The sequence below is a fragment of the Stenella coeruleoalba genome (genome assembly GCF_951394435.1).
Source record: "Stenella coeruleoalba genome assembly, chromosome: 4".
Lineage (NCBI taxonomy): Eukaryota > Metazoa > Chordata > Mammalia > Artiodactyla > Delphinidae > Stenella > Stenella coeruleoalba.
This window is the reverse complement of record NC_137149.1, coordinates 7,794,330-7,801,836: the sequence shown is the minus strand read 5'-3', so window position 1 is coordinate 7,801,836 and position 7,507 is coordinate 7,794,330. Positions and strand designations below refer to the sequence as shown.

The 7,507-nt window shown below is 35.7% G+C and overlaps 1 long non-coding RNA gene across 1 annotated transcript in view; it reads left to right on the top strand.

The window, feature by feature from the left end:
• Positions 1 to 3,669: 3,669 nt before the first annotated feature.
• Positions 3,670 to 7,507, top strand: part of LOC307185937 — a 113,903-nt gene continuing 110,065 nt past the window's right edge. Inside the window, exon 1 of the long non-coding RNA XR_013828213.1 lies at positions 3,670 to 4,172. This is a non-coding gene — a long non-coding RNA (uncharacterized lncRNA). The remainder of the gene's footprint in view (positions 4,173 to 7,507) is intronic.

The following is a 7,507-nucleotide window of genomic DNA, read 5'->3' as shown; positions in this document are numbered from 1 at the left end:
TTAGTAATTGCCCTCTAGGCTTTTTAATGTTTTAATTTACTTGAAAAATCAAGTTCAACACATGGCTTCGTGTTCACAGATGCACAATAAATAACATTTGTAAGTTCTACTATATCTGAGAAGTCTTAAAGCATATGTAAGTTGTCATTCCAAAGTTAGTATTTCTATGCATTTTTCATGTAACAATGACTCCGTATACATAAAAATTTTCTTCTCCCCACAAAAAGCTTTCTGTATAAGAAATTGCAAATTGATATTGTATCTACAGTTAATATTTTGTTCAAGATTATGAAATTGCAATGTATTTTAAAACATTTAGCTCAGGTTTAAGGCTGTAATCAGGAGTTTAGAAAACCAGATGCTCTTTCTGTTCAGTAAGAATATAATTGACAGTTAACTTGGAATCCTGTACTTCTGCAAAGATTGTTTTTCAAAATCTACAGTGATAATGAGCACAAGAGAACAATGCCAGTTACCTGCTATTTGCAATATCACTACCAGAGAAAATGTAGGAAAAATTTGAAAACTTGAAAAAAAAAAGATATGAGCTTACCAGAGGAAATCTTTGCTAAGTGGCCTTCACTATAAAAAGATCAATGAGAATCGTGAAAGTGTGTGAAGCAAAGATTCTTGAACCATATCTTTAGGTCAGAATTAACATTATTTCTCTCTGTGCTGACACAGATAATTGGAGAAAACATTTCAACCAACAGACCCCTGAAGTCGTGTCATTTTCATTTTCTTTAGAAGACACATAAGACAGGTGCATCCACTGAAGACATCTAAACATGCTAGAAGGGAGAAATAATTTACCAAAATGATAACTATCTGTCATAATGACAGAAACTTATTATCAGGAAGGCATCTGGTGAACTTCCAAGAATTATTTTAATCCTTATCCCAAAGGAGAAGGAAATAATTTCATAGGGACATCTTCAAAGGACACTATAACAATTATCTAGACTCTTCTTTCCCATCTTTCTGACATGTGTAATTACTCACTTCCACTACATCCACATACATGAATATTGTAATTACCTCAACATATTATTTTACACTTTATGCAAGTGAAAAACAAAATAATACAGATATGTTTTATCAGGAAAATTACTCAAATCAGTAGGTGTCTGTTATTAATTTTGAAGATTAGTTACCAATAATCAGCAAATAAAACAAAAATAAGACCAAACTCTTAAAAATAACAGAGTTGCCTCACCAGCAATACGAAGCACATGTATTTCATGCATAAACAGTCCCTCCTTTAGGAGGGACTAATAGACAAATCAGTCTGCACAAGTCCCAATTAGACCACACATCCTCAAGTGTGGTCCTGTGATTGTCCATGAACGCAAACTAGTTCAATGTAAATAGGTAAGTTGAGCTTATTAACAAATAATCAGAGAAAATAGGGCATGGGTTGATATTTACACTTGACATGCTCTACTTCATTGAAAATATACTTATCACAAAGTTTTGGTAGCCTTAACATATTGATAAAGCTCCATTCTCACTATTTTATTATCATTGTCATGATGGATGAAAAAACCATACAAAATCAACTTATTCACAGGAAATATTTTGTTTTATAATGTAGAAAGGATATTTTAAAGATAGAATCACTAAGGTTTAAAAAACATTTACGTGATTCCTGTTAATATTCTCAAACTTAACAGAAACAAATGACTTAAATGTTAAAACTCTTTAGGTGACCAAAATAAATGCCAATTTAAAGTACAAAATTACCATTATAAAAGTGATGAGGTAAAGAAAATATGAAAGAGGGGTTATAGACTCTTAACATTATTGATGAGAGACGCCTTAGCTTCTATCTGCATATCAAACATTTGAATATATATATCTCACAGCATGAGATATTAAAAGCATTGAGATGACTCCTAAGTAACTTGTATCCTCACTATTCTGTGCTCATACTTCATGGCATTTTTTATTTATGTGCCAATATTTGTGGTTGTTCTACTTGTCCACATTTTCTTATCTTTCCATACACAACTTGCCCTGCTTAAACTTCAATTTAAGCCTCAGAGACTCCGTGAGACCTTACTTGACCATTTAAATTTTCATTACGTGTTTGCCAATCTTTAGAACATGTGTAATCCACCAGCAATATTTTGATTTAGTGCTATACTTTCATTCTGCATCATATGCATTTGTATCCTAAAATGGATATTCTTACTGAATGTTACCTTAAGGAAGTTTAAAGTATATGTAGAAATTGTACCAAGGTGGGGTCTGCAGAAGCAAATACGAAGCTAGTGTTTGGGGTGCAAGTTAGTTATTAGGACTCAGTATGATCCCGAAGCTGAGCAGCAGTTCCTTTCTTGACTGGCAGCTGCATTTACAGGTATAATGTAGAAATGTATACAAATCATAAGTCTACATCTGGCTGACTGCCTCAAAATAAACACACCATCCTGTATTTTATCTGATTTTTCTAGTTGGCCTTGGATTAAGCATTAGTCAACTGTAAGGGGTTTTGATTCAGTGACCCCAGTCATATATATATGTTGGACATGAGACAGCTGGACATAGATCCCACATTTTCTAAGAAAAACCTACATTTTGAGTAGGTCGCCAGGTCTAGGATTATGTAAATAAAGTGCTGAGGAATAAAAGGTGTTCTCACCTAGCTGGAAAAGTTAATTGAATCAACCCAGGCAATGCCAGTTGGATTATATATATTCTACCCTATGTTTTCATCTTGTATCTACCAATTAAATCTAAGTGCCAGGGCCCCCCAAAAAAGTCATATCAGATGCTGAGAGTGATTAATTAGTTGGTATTACTTGAAAATACCTAAACAGCGCAATAAGATCTCTAGATAGTCCTCAAGGAAGCTAACTAATGTTTTGTTACACACGTTAAGCAAGTTAGTAATGAGAGATGTAAGACCCAAAATAATATAGAGCAGACTAAGATTAAAGCATTGAAATAAAGAATCAGGACAAAAATGGTGCCTAGTTTTAGATCAATTTTCCTTTAGTAACAAATCTCTCTATATATCATATTGGAAGATATTTATTTTTACTTTCATAAATCTGTAACGTGTAGAAAAGTGCATTAATATTGCGGGAAATCGCTGAGAGGACATGACCACTGGTTGACCCTCAAGATGGACCGGGGCAACTGGAGGCATCTCACTGTCTCTCCTGTCCTTGGAATGGGCACTCTACTTGCCTCCCTTTCTGGAAGCTGCTCAAGGTCACAGCCTTGAGAAAGGCTAAGGGTGCTGAGACGATCTGGATGGTGCATGTGACTAAACCCTACGAAGGCCTCTGTATAACCGTTTCAGATTCTGGTGGGCGATGCGAAGCCTCTCGCGGCTGCTCAAGACAAGCCTCATATATAAGTTCCCTTGCTGATTAAACCTGCCAGCTAACAATCTGAAGTGTCCACCTCTTTCTCCAGTCTCTCCCTGCCCTCTGTGCATGTGGGCTGGTTTCACATTATACCTGGGAAGCTCCCGGGATTGTGACCCAACAACTGTCACCAGCAAAGCTCATTAGCAATTCCCAGGAAATAAAAACACTCTGGGTAATAAAGTCTAACCTTCTTTTTGCCTTTGTGCGTAGTCTAGTTTCACTTGCTCATAGGGTGCCGCATGCAGAGATCTTCCAGCTGCCGCTTTGGACCAGAGCTCCTAGCGCAGAACGGCTGCTGCCCTGACACCTCAGCTCAGTGGGCGGGCCTTGCGCAGAGATGTTGCGCACAGACCTTGGGATCTAGAGCGTGAGCAGCGCAACTGCACAGTCTCGCGAGAACTCTGTCCCCTTCCGGCTGACGAGACCCTGTAACGCAGCTGCGACCGTGGCCCATGGGGGAGACGCTGTGTGCTAGAGCGTGAGCTCGCGCCTCTCCATTCTTTCATTAAAGAATAAAGCTGACCATTGTCTGTGGGAATCCTGACGAAACTTAATTGAGGAAGTTTTCCTTAGAGAGCACCTGTGCTTGTTTTTGCATTTTGCTGTAGAAGACCACCGTCTCAGAGCCTCTCACATTTTAATTAATTTGTGGATTCCTGGATGACGGCATCATGAAATTTCTGTCAGAATCCTATGTGAGTGTAAGACAATGGTTATACATTTTTAAGAGAAATTTTCCTCATCTGATGCTGAGTTGAAGCAGAAGAGGGTTCTCCTTGTCTCCCTTGCTAGGTAAGTAGATTTCTTTTTTTTCTTTTTCTTTTTTTGCGGTACGCGGGCCTCTCACTGTTGTGGCCTCTCCCGTTGCGGAGCACAGGCTCCGGACGCGCAGGCTCAGCGGCCATGGCTCACGGGCCCAACCGCTCCGCGGCATGTGGGAGCTTCCCGGACCGGGGCACGAACCCGTGTCCCCTTCATCGGCAGGTGGACTCTCAACCACTGCGCCACCAGGGAAGCACAGATTTCTTTTTTAACTCAGGCTTCCCCTCAAGATGTATCATTTTGGGAGTCCTAGCTTTATTTAGGGATCTCGTTTCTAAATCTCCGTTATCAACAGGTCAAACTCTTATCTCTTGTTTCCCTCTGGCTTTGTAAACCCCAAATTAAATCCTACCCAGCACTCTGAATTTTATTTACTCTTTGTAACTAGCTCATGTGATTTTCCTCAACATTTGTTTTAGCTCCAGCATATATTTAATATGATATATGTTGCATCTTTCCTAGAATTATAGATGTTTTGTAGCAGGACACTTTTCACACCACACACAGCTTTTTTTTTTTTTGCTCTGATGCATTTCTTGTTAAATGAAGTCTTCTTTAAAAAATAAAAGAGGAAGAAGAAGGAAAAGAGAAAAGTCTACCTATTAGCTTAATGCTCCCTCTAAATAATTTGTTTCAAAAGTCACTGGCTGCTGTTCACTAAACAAGTCTGTGTCTCTACTTTTGTTTTTGAATTTCATAGTAATGGTAGAAGATTTAAGTTGAGCTTCAGCAAGTCCTCTTATTAAGAGAATTTCACCAGTTATTCAATTCTATTTAATGATATGAAACTTCCATTTCATAACAGGAAACATAAAATCAAAATGAGACAGATGTTTCTTTATCTTCTAAAATACATATTTGCCACAGAGAGCAAAAGTCATTAGATCACAAAAAATGAAAATATAAGAATTTTCAGACATAATTTATATTTCATTAACCAAGTTACTCAGAACGGTATTGCAAAAATAATATATGGATATAAATTCTTCTCTCTGTCTCACTAGGAAAAAAAGATGCCTTCAGGATATTCTCAATTAATTTCCATATCTGATATCCTACAAATGTAAGATGAATTGCTATAAAAATGCAAGGCATGTGGTGAGCTTTTATATAAATGTATCAATGATAGATTAAACCTAATATGAAAATAAGACAACCCCTCCAGGCTTAGGGTGTGCTGAATTGGATTTTCCAGGGAACTGCTAGAAATGTATATGAAAAATAAAAGATATATCTCAAAGAACTAAATTGGAAGGTATTTTGTTTGAAAAAGAATTATCAATATACAGAACTTTGAAAAGTGAAAAAGATTATCAATATACAGAACTTTCAAGAATGAGCTTCAAGGATAAATGACTCTTGTTCAAAAAAAAAAAAACAGAAAAAAAGAAACAGCACTCAGGCTTCTTTCACTTTTCAATCATAAACCAAAATGCCAAGGATACATAGTCTTCTCCCACTGGTTTTGTGTATGGAGAATATATCTATCTCTATAACTATATATATATACGCATCCATATATATAAATACGTACATACACATGTATACATATATACATCATTTATATTTCTGAATTTGCAAGTAGTTCACAAATATACTGATTTACTTTAAGTGCATACATAAATGTAAACCATAAATGTAATATGTCCTTGAATGGTTATATTGATAGCTGTAAAAGCTATTTTTAATGGAAAAGGTTAGTTTTAAAAGACCAACATAGAAAAAAATAGAACGGAGAGGTACAAGAAAAATATGCGGGAATAATTTCATTTCTCTCTGTGGAAAAATTCCTCTTCTGGAACTCATATGTTCTTATCTGTCTCCGACTCATATCATTCAAAAATTCTCACTACTCTTTATAAGACTCTCCCTCCGATGCTGTGTACAGTAAACATTACCAATAATTGTTTCTGAAGTTCGATTGTTATGACTCCCTCTTTCTGCTTCCTGTGGTATCATCTCAGTCTAAGGAGCTTAAACATAATGGCAGCATCAGTGAAAGGTGTCACACCTCCCTGCGACAGGTGCCATGATGCCTCATTCCCTGCAGAGGCCAATAGGCCCTGTGTTGGCCTCTGGTTGTGAAATATACAATCTGCTCTCTCCTCATTCCAACCCTAGGTATTTCTTAAAAGTAGAGTACATTTTTGATTAACTTATAGATTTTTTTGTTGTAATTGCTGTGTTTTTTTGTTTGTTTATGTTCTCTGTTCCATGTATTGTACTTTCTAATACAGGGTATAAGTTATCTGCAGGTGGAAACACTATTGTCCCTCTTGATTTCTGTCTTCTCTCCTCTTCCATTTGTTCATAATTTCTCCTGAATTCTGCCTGAAATTATAAAACCTGACCTTCAAATCTTAAACTGGATTTTTTGTATTATTGATACTATTCTGTATCTCTTTTCAATGTACAAACTTCTGCTTCATTGATATTATTTTTGCATTGATCTCTATTGCAGACTTTGGCAACTTTGTATTTCACTATAATATTTTCTTGTCCCAATATAAAGGATGAGTTTCTGTTTCTAAATAGAACATATATTATGATGTATATTATGTATATACACATGTTTTCATACTACATAAAATTACACAAAAAATATTGAATTGCTTATATTTATATTCATTATCTCTGAAAACAATTTATAGCTTTGTATAAAGTATAGAAAAATCAGCAGATTAAAATAAGACCCTTTGATAGAATATGAATTGTTCATTTCTTTATTCCTAAACTTATAAGTAAATATTGCAAAGTTCTGTTCTTCAAATCTAGAGTCTAGAAAGCTATAGTTTGTGACAATTTTGAGAGGTAAAGGGGAGCAGATAAACTTGAACAGACTTTGTGGGTTTTTACTAACTCTTTGAAAAAATTGAAGCAAGTAGGACTTTGACATTTTATAAGGTATATGAAAAACAACATAACTCCATGCTGGTATATTTTCTCACAGCCTGGAGTGATTCTTCTATTTGTATTTTCTTATCTACCTGTATTATTGGAAAGAGTGTCCCTCTGGTCTTTAAAAGACAACGTTAAAGGAAGCTTGTTTCAAGAAAAGTGCTTCTCTTTTCTCTGGGAGTTCTCTGAATTTCTCATTTGATTGGAAAAAAGAATTTGTCCAGGTTGCTTTTATTTGTTCAGAAAAGATGTACTATAATTTCCACTTATAAGTCTCTCTAAATAAGTCAGCCTGGATATAGTCAGTGTATGGAAATATATTGGAAAGTTACATTAAAAAAAGGAAATAAGAAGAGATTTTACAATTTTATGTACCAAAGACTTGTTTGTTTGTGTTCTTTTTGGTC